The following is an 18,906-nucleotide window of genomic DNA, read 5'->3' on the forward strand; positions in this document are numbered from 1 at the left end:
TTTAAATAATAAATCACATCGATGCAGAAATAGAGATATCCGCTTCCTGATATTCAGTTCAGCAGTGCCACTGCAATATTTTATCCGAACAATAGCAACTGTTAAAAAGCTCATCCGTGTCGAAGTTTGTTTTTCCACAGTCGCCTGGAATACCGGTCTTAGAGCAACAGTGCCTGCACTTGTCTTGCAATATCCGGTTCTGCACGGAGATTAAGTTTGCCATATCGTTCTTTGTCAATCAGCGACGTTAGTATGGAAGACCTAAAGACGAAAGCAATTTTCGCGTGATGTTCTACAGCCTGGTAACGCCGCTCGATGAATCGTGTAGGACAGAAGGCAACTTAAAGAAATACGCAATGAGACCAACACAAATGGCACTTTTATTCAAAGGCAAAAAACACTCTGCAGTCACCGCTATTTATAGAATGAGATTTTCACGCTGCAGTTGAGTGTGCGCTGATATGAAAGTTCCTGGCAAATTAAAACTGTGTGCCGGACCGAGACTCGAACTCGGGACCTTTGCTCTTCACGGGCAAGTGCTCTACCATCTTTTTTTTTTTTTTTTTTAGCATTTAGTTGTTTATTATCCCAATACGCTTGAGAAATTTATTTGCCCACATTTTTATCATTCCTTATCGATTTGCTTACCGTATTAACCCACCTATCCTTACGAATTCTGATACGAAAAACTACGATGAAAAGAAATTGTAAACTCTACTGTTTCCTCGAGATTCGAACCCGGGTTTTCCGCTTCCCAGCTGTTTTTATTATTTTTTGACCCGTTATTCAACAATTTTTTCTTTCTTTTTATTTATGGGGTACCTAACAAAAAGAAATAAAACAAAATCATAGCCATCCCTACGGGGCATCGCCACTTGTTTCCTGCCAAACAAAGATGAACTCTTACCTCTTCAGGCGTTGCCTTCCTAACTGTACGTAACCACCTCCCATCTAAAATGTGAAGAAACTATACCATACGGGACTAACGTGTGAGCGCCAACCCACAAAAACACTATGAAAGGAAGGGGGGGGGGGGGGATGGGAAGGGTATTTCTAGCAGGGTGCGGAAGTTTTTCTTTTCGTTATATAGATATCTGCGAACAGTCATAGATAGTCAAGCCTGGAAAACTAAAACAGAATGAAAACACCATCGAAGATAGTAAACATAAATAACATGAAAGTAAAGCTACCACTTCGTAGTCAGGCTTCCTAGCGACTGCGCCCACTGATAAAGATAGTTCAATGTATGATCGTTCGATGGGATTTAAGTTGGGGGTAGAAGCAGACCAGTTCATTCGCCGAATATTCTCTCGTTGCACCGCCTCATTTCAACGCAGTTACACCCGAAAGCACTCCTGAAAAGGCGAACGAGGGGAAGGAGTACAGTGTTAAAATAGCGCTGACGAGTTGGTGTACCGTGTTCAAAGTACGCCCAGAGGCAACATTATGCCTCCCAAACACCCTACACCCTGCCCCCCGCCCGCCCCCCCCCCCCCCCCCCCCACCGATCCACACACTCACGCCATAACACGTGAAGCATGAATACGATAAAGTTCGGCAATGTTCGTGGGTGATTTTACATACCCTAACCAGACATGAGAGAGCACTGGGAAGACGGTGAATTGATAACCAACTGAAGCACAGAGAAAACGTAAGTGTAATACCAAAAAATGACTTTCTGAGGAATAATTATTTTGAAGACTTACAGTACTGAATGTCAGCTGGTACTCCTTGTGTTATTCTACCTGGTTTCTGTAGGCGACTGAAGTACAACAGCACGTAACGCTAGTGCGCTATGATACTGAAAATCTAGGAACAACTGCAATATGACAAAATGTAGTCTTCTATTTTAAAGAGTGTCTGTTACTTTGTTCCAATTTGGAGAAAGGCGGTGCTTAATATACTTATAAACTACCTTTTATTAGCTTCAACTTTTTCTCATCACCTTGATTTCCATCTAAATGATCTGATATTAAAAGAATTTGTAGAAAAAATATTAGCTAGTGGACTGCAGGTTTATTCATGTACTTTGCTGTCTCCGGTAATACATATCGTTAACCCTAAAATCACAAAAGGATAATTTGGGACCGTTTCCATCTGCTCAAAACATCCGAACGATCAGTTTAAAAAGACATGGTTTGTAAAATACTAACACGAATTTCTTACAGAGAATGGAAAAACTGGTAGAAGTCGACCTCAGGGAAGGTCAGTTTGGATTTTGGAGTAACGTAGGAGCACCCGAGGCAGTACTGACCCAACGACCTACCTTAGAAGATAAGGAAAAGCAGACCTAGCCGAATACACCTTGTGTAGACTTAGAGAAAGCATTTGAGTTCTCTTCGAAATTCTGAAGGTAGCAGGGGTAAAATATACGGAGCAAGATGCTGTTCACAGCTCATATAACTCATGTTCAGATACAACAGAATATTTTGAATGACTAGAGATAGGACGTTCATATTCACAGGACATGTACATTAGTGTATTCTTCAGAAATGATTAGCATTTGAGCCCTGTAGGCCCGCAGGTTCAATTTCAACATCGATGTCGCGGAGCAACAACATCTACCGGTAGATTGTGCCTGCTGCTCTCGTTGTAGCTGTAATCGATCAGTGTGACTTGAGGACACGCCATTTTTCGCCAAGACAAAGCACGACCACATGTTGCTGCACGAACACGTGCGTTCTTGGCGTCACAGGATGCCAGCCTTTGCCTAAGCACACTAGAACACCAGTCTTGTTGGCAATAGAAAATGTGTTGGATATATTGGAAAGACTGGTGCTGCGCTGTGGCCTAATGTCAACCACCACAGAATATGTATTTAACTTTTAAGAAGTCTCTTCTGAAGCCATTTCTCTGGAATGTAGCCCATGTATGGAAGTGAGACATGAACGATGAAGAGTTTGGACAAGAAGAGACTAGAAGGTTTTTCTGGTATCTGGTATCGATACCATTTCACAGGCGTCATAGGATCGGAATTCCAAGTTTCCATTCGACATCGATAGTTGTCATGCGAGTTCTGGTGGATCCAATGGAGCTCGCCCTCTGAGCCATGCCTCCAGTGGCTCTGGACTACAAGCGCCCTCTGCCGCCACAATACAGGATGGCTTGTAGCAGCAAAGCAGCCCACTTGCGCTTGGAGGCTCCTCGCGACGACAGCAATGTTCGTGATGTTACAGCGAGTCTCTTCCATGTTGACGTTGTGATAGCTGGACTCTGCTTCTTCCTGCTCATTTGTACTTATGCTCAGAGAAACGCAAGTTAGGTAAATCTTCTGTTTACTATTTTAACTTACTTGCTAATCATTTCTGCACTTGTCCAGTTGCTACGACGAAAACTGCCAGCTACTCTGTAGCTCGTCCCTCCTCACCACTGTGCATGAAGTCATACAACGGTTTTGCACTGTGGATCTGCAGAAGAGTGCTGAAGACTAGATAGGTAGACCATGTAACTAATGAGGAGATAGTGAATGGAATTGACGAGACAAGAAATTTTGTGTCACAAAGGCTCGGTTGATAGGACACATTTAGTACTGGAGGGAAGAGCAGGAGGTAAAAATTGTATAGGGGGACGGAGAGGTGAATACATTAAGCAGATTCAAAAGGATGTAGGTTATAGTAGTTATTCAGATATGAAGAGGCTTGCACAGTACAGAGCACCTTGGTGAGCTGCATCAAACCAGCTCGACTTAAGATCACAACAACTATCAAATAGGCAGTTGACATTCCAAATTAAAGAACACTATATTTCTACGATGATCCCAGTTGACACAGAGTATCACTTCAAACAGGAGATGAGTAACATTTAATAGAAATGGTTTCATCTCCACATTGGAAATATAAGAAAAGGTGAGCCAAAACATTATGACCACCTGCTTAGTAGCCCTTTGGTCGATGTTTGGAACCAAGTATAGCAGCAATTCTGAGTGGCGTGGATTCTAGAAGTTCTTGGTATTTTTCTAGAGAGATGTGGCGCCAAATGTCTGTGTACATGTCACATAATTCTAACAGGTCGACTGTTTGTGGGTGCAAAGCTGGTGCCCAGCAGTTCTACAAATGTGATCCACCAGGTTCAGTTCAGGCGAATTTGGTGGTCAACATATCAATATGAGTTCATTATCATGCTCCTCAAACCACTGTAGAAAGATTTTCGCCTTGGAAAATGCTGCAAGACGGCAGGTACTTTGACCTGTCTTTTCTTCGACTTAATTTGCTCGTGTTCTAATGGTCATTGAGATTATTAGAGGGGGCTGAGAGTGGTTGCAACGCTGAATTCAATCGTAGATAAATGCATGTAGGCATTAGAGGTGGAAGAGGCGAGCGCCTGTTTTTCATTGGGCGGCTGCCAGGGCAGTAGATATGCAAAGGTCAGCCGACCGGCACTTCGCAGCACCAAGGTCTCGGCTGCATTGTCTCTGTAGCCAGACGAGAAATGCACAACTTCTTTCGCAGAGCTGTTACAGCGGCAATTGTTTCCGGGTGAAGCGAGGCGCAGTGCCCACTTCAGCAGGGAGCCTCATATTGCCTTTTGTTTCCGCTAAGTCCGGTATCTGCTTGTTGACGAAAACATCCCTCGGAAACACTGCTGGTGGCTGCAGACTACGTGGCGGACAAGGCTGCGGTGTTTTCTGCTGGTCACGTAGACGCTCTGGTCTGCGAAAAATAACAGTGTGTTCATTGGACCGCAGCCTGCGACATAAGAAATCGCCACATAGGACGCCTGTCGATGTACTAGAATTGGTGGAACAGTTTTTCCTGTATTATGGAGGGAGGCTGTATAGTACACGAAATGATGGGCAATTGGCACACGAGAGTTTTCCGGGCTTTCTATTGCAGGTTTTTAGGTGGTTAGCGAAAACTCCACGTGGAGCTTACCGTGGCTGGAGAGTTATTTTGTTGAAGAGGACACGTCAGTCGTGATCCAGGCAAAAGTGTAGACGGCAAATTATTCGTTAGGCAACTGTTGAAGAGTGCAGAGAAGATTCAGCCTTTCTCAGAGGGAGGGTGTCAGATATAAGGTCCACCGTCCGACCCGACACCGAGGTGCATAATACATAGCATCTCTGGTTCTGTACATGCATGGTGAGCACTGGCGTGCATTGGAAGAAGGAATCTTGAGAGCAAATGGAAGCAGCTGTTGTAGTTGAAGAGAATTACAGTAGTTTGTTTCTGAGCTCAGTTCACAGTCACTGTCAGTCGTATTCATCAGCCGTCCGGTGTGGCCGAGTGGTTCTAGGTGGTTCAGTCTGGAACCACGCTACCGCTACGGTCGCAGGTTCGAATCCTGCCTCCGGCATGGATGTGAGTGATATCCTTAGGTTGTTAGGTTTAAGTAGTTCTAAGTTCTAGGGGACTGATAACCTCAGCGTTTGAACATGGTGTTATAGTCGGCGCACGAGCGGTGGGACACAGAAGCTCCGAGGTAGCGATGGAGTGTCGATTTCCCCGTACGACCATTTCACGAGTGTACCCCGACTATCAGGAATCCGGTAAATCATAAAATCTCCGACATCTCAGCGGCTGGGAAAAGATCCTACAAGAAAGGGACCAGCGACTGCTGAAGAGAACCGTTCAACGTGACAGAAGTGCAACCCTATCGCAAACTGCTGCAAGTTTCAGTGCTGAGCCATCAACAAGATTCTGCATGTGAACCATTCAACGAAATACCAGCGGTATGGGCTTTCGGAGGCGAAGGCCTACTGGTGTATCGTTGATGATTGCACGACACAAAGCTTTACGCCCACCTGGGCTCGTCAACACTGATATTGGACTGTTGATGACGGGAAACATTTTGGATGCTTGGACTTGTCTCGTTTAAATTGAATCGAGCGGGTGGAAGTTTACGGGTATGGACCTTGCATGTCAGCAGTTGACTGTTCAAGCTGGTGGAAGCTATGTAATGGTGTGGGGAGTGTGCACTTGGAGTGATATGGGAATCCTGATACGTCTAGACTGTGACAAGTGACACGTTCATAAGAATCCTGTTTGATCGCCTGCCTCCATTCATTCCCATTGTGCATTCCGACGGACTTGGGCAATTCCAGCAGGACAGTTCGACACCCAACACGTCCACAATTTCTACAGAGCGGCTCGAGGAACACTCCTCTGAGTTAAAACACTTGCGCTGGCCACCAAACTCCCCAGACATGGACATTATTGCGCATATGTGGGATGCCTTGCAACGTGCTGTTCAGAAGACATCTCCCCCACCCCCACCCTCGTGCTCTTACGGATTTATAGTAGACAGCACTGTAGGACTCTTGGCGTCAATTCTCTCCAGCACCTTCAGATATTAGTCGAGTCCCTGTCACATCGTGTTGCGGCACTTCAGCATGCTCGGGGGCCCCTGCAAGATATTAGGCAGGTGTAGCAGTTTCTTTGTCCCTTCAGCGTACGTTGAGAATAGAATTAGTAACATAGAAGTAATATATTTAAACTTCATATATGATGAAATGTTGCTGTTTGACATCATATCTCCTGAACTATGATAGGTAGGAGGATTTTAGCCCCACAGTGACTGTTGCCTGACGGTAAGGGATATGCGAGCTAATTTTCGTTGAAATCGTCCTAATGATTTAGGAGGAAATATAGAACACACACTCATACACACACACACACACACACACACACACACACACACACACACACACACACACACGACATACACACACGTGGATCAGTTCACGCTGGTTAATGAAGGTAGCTCAATTGAAACAAAGATACAGTATATCATACTCATAGACTGATATACGACATTGATATACAGTGGCAGAAAAACAATCACAACACCAAGAAATAGTTGTACGACATAAGTGAAAGGTGGTTGGTGTGTTTCTACATCAGAAAGATAATGGCTATTGATACTTCACCTCAGTCGCATAAGAATTCACTCGTAGCGATTCTATGAAGATGCAAATAAGGTTTGCTTTAAATATAAAAACGATCATAGCGTTAGTTATCATTTAGATCGGACATGGTGATTTTATGTTAGTCAAGATTGCCTATCTGTCGAATGGCTCTGAGCACTATGGGACTTACATTCTGAGGTCATCAGTCCCCCAAAACTTAGAACTACTTAAACCTAACTAACCTAAGGACATCACACACATCCATGCTCGAGGCAGGATTCGAACCTGCGATCGTAGCGGTCGCACGGTTCCAGAATGTAGCACCTAGAACCGCTCGGCCACCATGGCCGGCGCCTTTATGTCGACAAATGCGCCGTTATCAGTACCTCACTGAGTTTGAAAGGGGTCGTGTAGTACGGCTACGAGAAGATGAATGTTTCTTCACCGATACTGCCGAAAGACATGGCAGAAATGTAGCCACTGTACAAGACTGTTGACAGTTGTGGCCACGTGATGGTACGGTTGCAACAAGACCGGGATCTGGACGGCCACGTGTCACTACTGAGAGGGAAGATCACCGTGTTCGGCATATGACTCTCGAGCATTGTACTGCATCTGCAGCAGCAATTTGAGCAGCAGTTGACAACACAGTCACCAAACGGACTGTTACAAATCGGTAAGGATAATTCCGAGCCAGACGCCCCGTGGCGTGCGACTTCAGTGGTATCAAGCGAAAGCTCATTAGAGGACATGGTGGAGATCTCTCGTGTTTTCTGATGAAAGCTAGTTCTGCCTCTGCATCAGTGATGACCGTCTCTCGGTTATAAGGAGACCCGTTGAGGGCCTGCAGCCAACCTCCCTGCATCACAGACACATCGCCCCTGCACCTGGACTGCGATTACGTAAAAAGCAGAAGCACACTCGTGAGCAGCCCACGCACCCTGACTGCAAATTCGTACGTCGGTCTGGTGATTAGTCCTGATGTGCTGCAATTCAAAAATGTTATCCCAGACTGTGTTTTCCGATAGGATAACGCTCGCCCACATGCTGCTGATGTAACCCAACATGCTCTACAAAGTGTCGACAAATTGCCTTGGCCTTCTTCTCGATTGCCAGATCCGTCTCCAGTCGATCACATATGGGTCATCATCGAACGACAACTCCAGTATCAAAAATGGCTCTGAGCACTATGGGACTCAACTGCTGAGGTCATTAGTCCCCTAGAACTTAGAACTAGTTAAACCTAACTAACCTAAGGACATCACACACATCCATTCCCGAGGCAGGATTCGAACCTGCGACCGTAGCGGTCTTGCGGTTCCAGACTGCAGCGCCTTTAACCGCACGGCCACGTCGGCCGGCCAACTCCAGTATCATCCACAGAAAACATTAACCATTCCTGTAATAACCGGCCAAGTGCAACAGGCTTAGAATTCCACAACACAGACTGACATCCTGCACCTGTATAACAAATTCCATACACGTTCCCATGCTTCCAATCAACATTCTAGAGGTTACACAGGTTACTAATGTACCAGCATTTCACATATGCAATGCTTTATCACGTGCTCACATTAAACTGTGATCTTGCAATGTTACTCTCTTAAATATGTTACCTAAATTCCATTCCCAACATTTCAGTAATCTACGTTAATTATATTTCTTTCTGTCAGTGTATTTTAACGTATACCTTAGCTGCATCTAAAATGGCTCAAATGGCTCTGAGCACTATGGGACTTAACATCGGAGGTCATCAGTCCCCTAGAACTTAGAACTACTTAAACCTAACTAACCTAAGGACATCACACACATCCATGCCCGAGGCAGGATTCGAACCTACGAACGTAGCGGTCGCGCGCTACCAGACTGAAGCGCCTAGAACCGCTCGGCCACAACGGCCGGCAGCTGCATCTAAAGTGTCATGATACAAACTGAACTATCTGCACCAAGTGTATACCAAATAATAAATGTGTAAATAGTTAATTTCTGGACTATATTATTACTGATACTTTAACTGTTCTTATTCGAAGCATTCGCTCATAAGAACTTTGTCCTCTTTAATACGTGGCTTGTGAAAATCGGAAGAACTCAAAGCTAATCAGCCAATAAATAATTAGTTCTTTATGCACAAATAAATAAAACTGTCCTTTCTGCAAATGAATTTTATTAGTATCAAATAACCCTAGCAAAATCCGTTACTTTTCATATGACTATGACTTACAACTACCGAAAATCTCCTCGTTTCCACAGAGGTCCTACGCTGCAGCACAAGTCCACACTTGTTACTCATTTCCACTCACAAAGCATAAATGAAAAATGGCTAAGCAAAAATCTCTCCCCACACATGGATTTGCACTACGGATTCTCTCAGTCTTCCACATTGCACTCAGTCTCCTCGTTGAGGACAATGGATCATGAAAGCTATACTCCCAAAATACTCTTCGAAAATACCACCTCCACCAATGAGGATGGACAACCTCCGTGCCCCGTGGTCGCCACTGGCCGACTGCCGCAATTCCGTGAGTTCTTGACCACTTCATGAAATCGTTTAAAATATGAGCCTTTCGGCCAATAAGAATAACTGAGCAAAAGTGGGCCGTTACATCGACCATTCCACAGCTCCTGCTAACAGCACTTATCTCAGGTGCTGACCCGTTGCACGACATTAAGAACCCTTTCTGTAAGAGCCGTCATGGTGGAATTTCTCACCACGCCTGTCATGTAGGCTTCAGCCATATCCAATTAGCAGAATTAGGGAAACTCCAGTCCACCAAACTTAGTCGAACAAAAACACATTTCCCCTCAGAGCGGAAACTGGCCGCGGTGATTGCAAAGTGCATCAGGGCTGCTAGCCGCTATGGTCGAGCGGTTCTAGGCGCTTCAGTCCGGAACCACGCGGCTGATACTGTCACAAGTTCGAATTCTAGCTCGGGCATGGATGTGTGTGATGCCCTTAGGTTAGTTAAGTTTAAGTAGTTAAGTCTAGGTGACTGATGAGCTCGGGTGTTAAGTCCCATAGTGCTTAGAGCAATTTGAACCATTTGAAACAGGGCTAAACACACGTGGTGGGACAAGAAATTATAGATTATAAACTGTGCTGACAGGAAGGCCATCGAGGCACAAAGCTAACAGAATATAAATTCGTGGAACCATGTAAAAAGTGAATCTCATACGAATGGATAAAATATAGTAAACAATAGTGCAGCACTTGCATGGTTTGTGGTGCTGCACCACGACTGAAACTATTTCTCATTATACACTACCGGGGAAAATGCAACACATTCGAGAACAATGCACTTTTACGGACCCATGATGTGACAGGTAGACTATCATTGAAGGAATGTGTGATAACAAATTCAGACCAAATATAACACACATAACAGTAAAGGATGCCCAAACAGTTGCATCAGTACAAAGTGTACCTACCACTTGACAGCGACACCGGCGTGTATTCTCAGACATAAAGGATCGTAAAGGAGCTGAATGGCATCCTGCGATAGATTTTCCGAATGATTCTGTACCTTTTGTTGGAGTTCAGCCTCTGGAGATCGAGTAAGTTCATTTTCACAATTTGCCACACAAGTTCAGTTGGCGAGAGATCTGGTGATCTTTCTGTCTAGGGCAGTTGTCGTACATCACGTTGCTGCACGTTGCGGTGCAGCAGCTGTATGGGGACGTACATTGTACTGCTTAAAAGGCACATCACCTTCACGTCAAAGATATGGCAGCAGCACGAGAGTAAGAACCTGTGCAGTGTAGCAGGCACTGGTTATTTTACCCTGCAGAAACACCAGATGTGACCACGAGTTGTAACAGATGGCCACCCCGTACTGTGCAGCCTGGGGTGGAAGCTGTGTATTCTGGGAAAATGCACTCTGTAGAAGGACACTCACCAGGTCTGTGCCGTACACGTTTGCGTCCATCACTCGCATACATACACAACCTACTCTCGTCACTGAAGACAACAGACTGCCATGTGTCTTTTCAGTCAACTCTTTCAAGACACCTGAGTAGCTTTATTGGCCGTGTAGTGATGTCAGTGGTAGCCTCACCAGAGGCAGAAGTGATCTTAGTCCTGCTGCAAGGAGAAGGTTGCCAGTGAGTCCCCGACGACACGGCAGCTGCAGCAAGTGCCCGGATGTCGTCCCTGGATGGTATTCGGTTGGCCACCGCTGTCCGAACAATATGTCGATTTTAACGTGCGTCCTTATTAGGCGGGCGTCCAGAAATTGTTGCCAGTCGCTGTGGCCGAGCGGTTGTAGGCGCTACAGTCCGGGAACGCGATGCTGCTACGGTCGCAGGTTCGAATCCTGCCTCGGGCATGGATGTGATTGATGTCCTTAGGTTAGTTAGGTTTACGTAGTTCTAAGTCTGGGGGACTGATGACCTCAGATGTTAAGTTCGATAGTGCTTAGGGCCATTTCAACCATTTGAAGAATTTGTTCTACAAGGATGTGAATGTTCCACAAACCACCGCTGACAGCAGTGAGATAGAAACGATACATTGTGCCCCACATGTGGAGCAAACCATCCATCGAACTTCAAGCAGGCCCAAAATGCCGATCGGGTACAAATGTCTGAACTTGTTCAATAGGAGTACGTACTCGGCAGTGGGGCATGGTTTTACCCTATAATGAATGTTGCACACAGTGCCCACGTCTAATCTCAGCACAGTTACTGACTGATGAGTCGAAACAGAGGAAGCACAGATAGGCCTCCAGAGCGCTATCTGGTCCTCGATGACAGAGAAAAAGAATGGGTTCTGTCCGGTATTGTATTTGTGGTTTAATTATTCTTGTAGCATTCTGTACAGTGTTCAGCGTGTCAGTGGAAAAGAGTTGCGCGGAGGTGTATGGAATTCGTACTGGGGAGCAGACGCTGAGAAGAGAGGACGCGTCAATGGGACGCCGGCTGACCTCCAGCCCTGTCGTCTGCAGAGCCCCGGCCGCTCACCGCTCGGCATTCCCGTCACGTAGCAGCCGTCAGCGGCAGCGGGCGGCGCGGCGGCCTGCGGGCTGCCGGACCTTCAGCAGCTCACCACATGCAGCGTAGGCACTCTGTGGCCCCCGCCCCCGCAGGTGTGCGCCCCGGCACGTGCCTCCCCCCCCCCCCCCTCCCCAGCCCCACCCTGCTTCATCCACCACGCAGGCAGAAGACTTTCTGCTGCCCGCTGCGTGACTGATAGGTCGCTGGCCTCTCTGTCAGAACTCTCTCGGAGCTGTTACCGCGGCGAACAGCTTTTGACTGTAGGCGTCAGCAGTGTCTCACACATATAGTTCAGACTCTGTACATTTCCAGCCAAATTTGTTTTGATATTTCGTGCATGTTGATGAACGCAGCACATGAACCTTGACATGGAAGTCTAGCGCGACGTTTGTACGACGTCATAAAGTAAACGTGAACTTTGTGGACCGCTCTATATCGTTGACAGCAGAGTTAATGTCAATAATTTTTTTTAAAGTTTCAACAATTTATGCATGTTATCGGTCAGTTTGTACAGAAACCAGATGGCAGTTATAAGAGTCGAGGGGCATGAAAGGGAAGCAGCGGTTGGGAAGGGAGTGAGACAGGGTTGTAGCCTGTCTGTATATTGAGCAAGCAGTAAAGGAAACAAAAGAAAAATTCGGAGTAGGTATTAAAATCCATGGAGAAGAAATAAAACGTTGAGGTTCACCGATGACATTGTAATTCTGTCAGAGACAGCAAAGGACTTGGAAGATGAGTTGAACGGAATGGACAGTGTCTTGAAAGGAGGGTATAAGATGAACATCAACAAAAGCAAAACGAGGATAATGGAATGTAGTCGAATTAAGTCGGGTGATGCCGAGGTAATTAGATTAGGAAATGAGACACTTAAAGTAGTAAAGGAGTTTTGCTATTTGGGGAGCAAAATAACTGATGATGGTCGAAGTAGAGAGGATGTAAAATGTAGACTGGCAATGGCAAGGAAAGCGTTTCTGAAGAAGTGAAATTTGTTAACATCGAGTATAGATTTAAGTGTCAGGAAGTTGTTTCTGAAAGTATTTGTATGGAGTGAAGCCATGTATGGAAGTGAAACATGCACGTTAAGTAGTTAGGACAAGAAGAGAATAGAAGCTTTCGAAACGTGGTGCTACAGAAGAATGCTGAAGATTAGATGGGTAGATCACATAACTAATGAGGAAGTATTGAATAGGATTGGGGAGAAGAGAAGTTTGTGGCTCAACTTAATTAGAAGAAGGGAACGGTTGGTAGGAAAAGATCTGAGGCATCAAGGGATCAGAAATTTAGCATTGGAGGGCAGCGTGGAGGGTAAAAATCGTAGAGGGAGACCAAGAGATGAATACACTAAGCAGATTCAGAAGGATGTAGGTTGCAGTAGGTACTGGAAGATGAAGAAGCTTGCACAGTATAGAGTAGCATGGAGAGCTACATCAAACCAGTCTCAGGACTGAAGACAACAACAACAACAACAACAACATCGGTCAGTTCACTTTGTAGCCAGATCCACAGTCGAGCACCAGATCACAAGATGCTGTGTATAGAACAATTTATGCATGGTATCAGTCTGTTCAGTTTGTAACCAGACCCACATTCGAGAACCAAATCACAAGATGCGGTGTATAGAACATTTGAGTTAATATTTTGAAGCTATACGTATCGAATAACACTTGAATCGGAATAACAACATTCTACGTTTAAATGGTTCAAATGGCTCTAACAAGGGAACCTCCCCATCGTACCCCCCTCAGATTTAGTTATAAGTTGGCTCAGTGGATAGGCCTTGAAAAACTGAACACAGATCAATCGAGAAAACAGGAAGAAGTTGTGTGGAACTATGAAAAAATAAGCAAAATATACAAACTGAGTAGTCCATGCAAAAGATATGTAACATCAAGGACTGTGTGAGCTCAGGGTCGCAGTGGTCCCGTGGTTAGCGTGAGCAGCTGCGGAATGAGAGGTACTTGGTTCAAGTCTTCCATCGAGTGAAAAGTTTAATTTTTTATTTTCAGTTTATGTGACAAACTCTTACGTTTTCATCACTTTTTTGGGAGTGATTATCATATCCACAAGAAAACTTAAATCGGGCAAGGTAGAAGTATCTTTTTACCCATCCCCCAAGTATATAAGTTAGGTGGGTCGACAACATATTCCTGTCATGTGACGCACATGCCGTCACCAGTGTCGTATATAATATATCAGACGTGTTTTCCTGTGGAGGAATCAGTTGACCTATGACCTTGCGATCAAGTGTTTTCGGTTCCCATTGGAGTGGCACGTCCTTTCGTCTACTAATCTCACGGTTTCGCGGTGCGGCCGCAAAACAGAGACACTAAACTTATTACAGTGAACAGTAAACTAATTACAATGAACAGAGACGACAATGAACGAACGGACAGATCATAACTATGCGAAAATAAAAAAAGTAAAATTTTCATTTGAGGAAGGACTTGAACCAAGGACCTCATCTTCGGTAGCTACTTACGCTAACCACAAGACCACGGCGCTCCTGCAGCAATATTCTCCTTGCTGTTGGATATCTTGAGCATGGACTACTCGGTTTGTATATTTTGCTTATTTTTTTCATAGTTTCACACAACTTCATCCTGTTTTCTCGATTGATATGTGTTCAGTTTTTCAAGGCCTATCCACTGTGCCAACTTATAACTAAATCTGAGGGGGGTGCGATGGGGAGGTTCCCTTGTAAGCACTACGGGACTTAACATCTGAGGTCATCAGTCCCCTAGACTTAGAACTAAGTAAACTTAACTAACCTAAGGACATGACACACATCCACGCCCGAGGCAGGATTCGAACCTGCGACCGGTGCAGCCGCGTGGTTCCGGACTGAAGCGCCTAGAACCGCTAGTATTGTTTTCTAGTAAACGTCTATCTAAGGAGATCACATTATGGAAGATATACTGAAGCGGGGTGACTGTCAAAGATCTTACTTTTCTAGGAGAAACGTACTTGAAATGTAGATCTCTTAATGAGAATGTCTGTGAACTGCTCCGTATCTACAACTACTGCGCTAACACTGCTAAAGAGTGTGCAATGTATGCATCTGGTAGAGATTTGTCTGGCAGTGAATAAATGGAGTTATATAACAATGTAAACGGCCTGGGTTTTTATTTGAGAGGCAACGGAAGATATTAAACCACACTACACGAATTACAGAACTTGGCACACACAGAGTACATTTTAAACATATCGGAGGCAAACGCTACGAAAGAGTTGTACTAAAATGTCAGTTTGACCCCATTCATACGACCTTGCATGGAAATAAAAGGCGGTGTCTAAAACCTGCCTCGAAGTAACTGAAGCATAACGGACCATGGTGTTATAGAGTTTGTAGTGCAGATTAGGACTGTTGATAAAATATCGATATATCGATCTCTTTCGCGAAAGATATCGATATACAACGCCGATATATCTCAACGAAGATTCAGTACATCAATTGCAAAATGGCAATCTCGGGTGCCGATATTTTTGTTTTAGATTTTTCCACAGTTTTCGAGAGATATTTGAAGTTTTTCTTTTGCAATTCTAGTAGCACATAATTTTAGTTTCACTGCGTGAAGGGGCCTTAATACTTTTTGAGATTTCATCACGTCCAATCCTTCTCTTTTGTGACACAAAAGAAGAAGTCCGATTGCACTGGGGGTGGTGGTGAGATGAATGGAATAACAAGTTTTCCGATGTGAAGAAAAGTGAAGGAATACCACACCAGCTGCATTAGAAACAACTTTTAATGCAACTAGTGAGCTATTTCTTCACGTCGGCATTCTTTAAAAACTGATGCTCAAAATGATGAACAAAAATCTAAATTACGAGATTGGTCTTTACGGTGGTCGGAGACGTGTGAGAGAAAATACTGTTGTAATCGCCACTCGGTGTTACTAACAGAAACTGCAACGTTTAGCATCACCATGCAGTTTCCATACTATAACTGCTAGGTCACCGGCGTTTGCAGAAATTAAAAAGAAAAAAAACAAAACAACGGGGAAGTTGACATGAACTGTTCCGGAAAATCCCGATATGTGACGAAACCGGACGACGGACCCAGCGGACAGCTCTTCTTGTGTCACCTGCGTGAAGTTACCGTGGTTAGCAAAGCGGTTATCTCCAAGCGTGAACGTGCATTGTTTTCCTTTCAATTATTGCTCTAAGGGGGATAGGCAGGCTGCTAGCTTGTTAATATTAAGAGTATTTAATAACGATAATACTTAAATATACAACTCTAAAACCGGCAATATATTTACAATGTGCTATCGATATTTTTATAGACAGGTACGTCGATGCTCATGAATCGATATATTTATTCGATATATAGAGAGATAACAGTGATACATTTTTAAATACTGATATATCGGTTTCCCAATATTTCTCAAAATGTCAACAGTTATAGTGCGGATCTCACAACCTGTGAGTTTTACCGGAACCTACTAAAGGCTTTACTTTACCGATGTATGCGATACCCTCCAAATTCAAATAGTTTAGCGAGTATTTATGATTATAGAAAAGTTATTGTGTATGTTAACAATGATTGCATAACATGTCTCCATAAACAGTCAACTCATTAAATAATACTGAATAACTGACCCACACAAAAGTTAATATCACTTGATCACTGATACAGCAAATGTCATGATGTAAAAACACTAAGTTCATCTTAAACAATTAATATAAAGTACGAAAAATAGTGGCCAACTTACGTATTTTGGATCTCGTTAAATAAAATTCACCCAGTGAAACCTATTTGTTCACTAGGACCGTTTTCACTCAGTATTCACGTAAACACTCCTATTTTAGACGAAAACCAATGTAATTCTTAATAATTCATGTTATTTACTTATTTATGCAAATTAGAGTAGTCAATTAACAAACTTCTAAAAAAACTGCCTTTTTGTAACAAAAAATTATTCTGTCAAGTCAAAAAAATCTGTCTGTTATTTTAATAACCTGTTAAATAATGTCACTTGATATAAATTAGTAACTTTTCTGCACAAATTACGATAACAGATGTACATGTGACTTATAAACTATATCTCTTTTTAGTAGTTCTTTGACAAGGTTATAAATACAAGCAGCAAAAGGGGCCGGGAGCGCAGTCGGAATGTCACTTTGGTACAGTGTGTATGTGTGTTATTGTTCGAGGTGGATAAACAATGCTAAGAACATGTAAAAGAAGTACTACTTTGTGTTGTGTCATTGTCTTTGGTGGACAGTGAAATTCAGATGGCCACCTGAGTAATAAATATTTGAAGTTTAAATATTTGTTGGTTTCGCTCGTTATTTATCATCAAAAGCATATCAAAAACACGGGACCTCATCTTTTTATCCCTAGACAACCAGATTTAGAGCCAGCATCAACATCAAGACACAGCAGCGATCCAGCAAGCAGCAGCGATTACCACAATGCATTTTAATGGCGGCAACCTAACATCAAGTGCTAACAAGCTCCGTAAATGGGAATGAAATAGTGCGATTATAGCAATATCTACGACTAGGCGACCATTACAGAGTCCACAAGCAAGTTCCACACAAGGAAGATGAATACCAGTTACAAAGTGCAACTGCACGAGGGCTAATACGATGCCAGTCTGCTGAGCACGTAATAGGTAAGCTCAATGAGACGCCATATTGAATCACATCATTCAGTAGTTAAATTACCTTAATTGCTGGTTTCCTCGATGAGGACTTGAGTTACATGCATTGTTGTAGTTGTACAGGCCAATGCGTGTGGAATCAGCTGAAAAATAGAATAATCGTTGTGGCTACCACGCATCGCTGGGAACTACGTTAGTAGTCACTGTACATGGGAATATTGTGTGACTGTAAACATTAATTAAAATTGGTGTTCAGCAATGGCATGAATGTTGTCCCCACTCTTTCTTGTCTTTATTTTCATTATTTGATTATCATGAATGCATTATTCTTACTATTTTAATCAAAATACTAACTTCTTATTGGACAGAAGGCCCTTCATTAAACTACTGCTATAATGTCTGTTGTACCAGTTTCCATACTTCCATCACGAGCATGTTACAGTTGCTCACTCGTTACAGCACGTATGGTTTAACTGCTTAACCTGTCTATATGTTAGCCGGTTTTTACTCCATTAAATTCATCTGTTTATTTTTTTCTTCTCCTCCAGACTTCCCACATTCGTTAACCATGCTGTCCTCTTTTTTCTTTGCTTATCCTTTATGGTGGGTATCACAGCCAAATATTTATTGAAAAATGCCGCATTCATTCTTCGTTTACAGTCCACAATGCACCAGTCTTATTTTTGAGATTTTCCAGCAAACTCATATCTTTCAGTAACTTTTCATGTAACAGTTAGGACCGGGCGTGAGTCGTGCTTCGGTATTTCAGATGGTAGAGCACTTGCCCGCGAAAGGCAAAGGTCTCGACTTCGAGTCTCGATCGGGCACACAGTTTTAATCTGCCAGGAAGCTTCAAGTTAAGCACGTATTTGGATAGTTTTGAGTTCTTCCATGCTTTTTCCAGTTTCTTTGATCCAACGTCAGCCATTTTCTGTGTCGCCGCTGACGTCTACAAATTTAAGAAAACGTCGTTGTGTATTGTAAAAAATGCGTCTCTTAGTTTCGCAAGTTTACAACGTCGTGAAGCTTCCATGAGGTAAAGTATATGCGTGTTTATTTTCATGGATAGAAGGGTCTTTCAGATATTTTTAGTTTAGAATAGAAAGCCACTTGTAAAGAACTTTGTTGACAGTTTACAACCGAATGCTGGAGCGGGATCCCAACCTACACGTTCCCATTACCCAGACATTCCTCACCAATCTGAAACAACTGCACTTGCCTGAACGACTTAAATTCTGACACTGACAGCAAAGTAAACGAAATGTCGTTAGAGATTCATGCTAGTATAACACAGAGGCTGTTTTTTCCCGGCTGTGCAGTCAGAGCATCTACTACCGTACACAGAAAAGCAGTCAGTGGGGAAACGACCCTACTCGGTTGTGTGGCAAAGCAGCAGGAGTACGAAAGGAGTGCCATCTGAGTACCGAATTTATGTGTGAACCTTACCCTGAGTGTTAAGTGGTTCCTGGCACG

The sequence above is a fragment of the Schistocerca americana genome, chromosome 6 (genome assembly GCF_021461395.2).
Source record: "Schistocerca americana isolate TAMUIC-IGC-003095 chromosome 6, iqSchAmer2.1, whole genome shotgun sequence".
NCBI lineage: Eukaryota > Metazoa > Arthropoda > Insecta > Orthoptera > Acrididae > Schistocerca > Schistocerca americana.